Raw genomic sequence first — 1,889 nt, 5'->3', positions numbered from 1 at the left:
TGAACATTTTAGTAGTTCTTGTTGTGGTTGTTATTAGTTGTTGTGGTTGTTATTAGTTGTTGTTGTTGTTGTTAGATAATGGTTGTTAGTGTAGTTAATAGTTTTTGTTAGTTAATTATTGTTGTTAGTATATTAATTATTGTTGATTAATTATGGTTGAATGGCAGTAATGTAATGCTGCCATTATAGGATGGATATTGGTTGTAATTGGCAGGTGGTGTAGCTCAAAAATAGGCATTTTGCCCAGTTTTTACCCAGATTTCCGACCGAATTCGGTCGGAAATTATGAATTTATATTTATTTTTATAAATAAATTAACAATTTATTACAATTTACAACTAATTATTTAATTAAATAAAATTATTATTATTTTAAATTTCCGACCGAATTCTGTCGGAAAATGAAAATGAAAAATAATAATAATAATAATAGTTTCCGACCGATTTCGGTCGGAAATTTAAAAATTAAAAAAAATATTTAATTATTTCCGACCGATTTCGGTCGGAAATTAAAGTTTGACAGTCAGTCAACGCTTTGATGTTTTCGACCGAATTCGGTCGGAAATTTCCGACCGATTTCGGTCGGTACACGTTTGCGACCATTGTTTTCCCGACCAATTAAAATCGGTCGGAATTCGGTCGGAAATTATCAATTTCCGACTGATTTCGGTCGGAAATAGCGGACGGAATTACACTCTTTTTTAGTAGTGAAGCCTTCTGAAAAAAAATTGCCGGCAAAATCTATTAACTGTCTATTTGTTATGGTGACAAATGGCATTCTTCTTCAGAAGAAAAACATTGTTTGTGGGTATAAAATTTGGTTTCCCCTAGCAAAATTTTCCAAGATTAAAATCAAAAAGATTATACTAGTAGTTAAAAACCTCCTGATGAAACACTTGGATAAAATAGAATTTAAAACCAGATCATTATAAATTTGTTAGTTTCTACTTTGTGCTAACCTATTCAAACACTCGGGGTAGCTTTAACAATCATTAGACAAAAAAAAAACTTAGTACATTATCAGAAAGAAACATGACTTGATGTGTGACACTGTCTCGAGCTGAGGAGGTGTCATTTGACTGTTCCTTCAATTTTCTAGATTGATTTTCAGATTTGTCAATTTATTTTCTTCCTGATAATTATTTTTTGTAATTACTTTGGTTGAGGTTTAAGTAACTTAGTTGGGCTCAATGGTGTGGTTATGAAGTCAGAGAGAAGACGAATACTTAATGAGAGTGGGGATGAGTGGTGAAAGAAAGGGTGTTTGTAATTTTAAGAGGAGGCCGTAAAGAAGAAGATGAGGGGGAGGGGGGATTTTCCCTTTTTCTCTTTAGTTTCAGTCTTACGTGCCTATTTCTTTAATATAATTTAATTTTTTACCCACATCAGCATAGCATTTGGGGTGATATTAATTCTATTTTGAACAAAAATAAGAGAATAAAAGGATGACGCAAATTAGAGTGTATAATTGAGTTTTTGGGACATATTCGGGGTAACTTATATTTTCCCTAATAACATGCAATTATATTGTTGTTCGCAAAAATAAAAGACTTAATCATTTAGTTGGCCTCGTTGGCAATATTCCAGTTTTGGCTAGTACAATTTGACCAAATTAAATACTCAACTTTCAAGTTTTACCTTATGTCCTCACCTATTACCGGTGGAAATTTATTGAAGGCATTAATGATACTTGAGCAAACTTATTCAAATTGTCAGTTTTGCTGGTCTCTTTTGCATTCAGTAAGATTAATATTCTTGATATCTTGTGATATGAAACAAAAGAGGCGGGCAATCCAGTGCACTAAGCTCCCGCTATGCGCGAGGTTTGGGGAAGGGCCGGACCACAAGGGTCTATTGTACGCAGCCTTACCTTGCATTTTTGCAAGAAGC

This window comes from Nicotiana tomentosiformis, chromosome 6 (assembly GCF_000390325.3).
Source record: "Nicotiana tomentosiformis chromosome 6, ASM39032v3, whole genome shotgun sequence".
Classification (NCBI taxonomy): domain Eukaryota; kingdom Viridiplantae; phylum Streptophyta; class Magnoliopsida; order Solanales; family Solanaceae; genus Nicotiana; species Nicotiana tomentosiformis.
The sequence above is the reverse complement of the archived record's forward strand: the minus strand, read 5'-3'. Positions refer to the sequence as shown.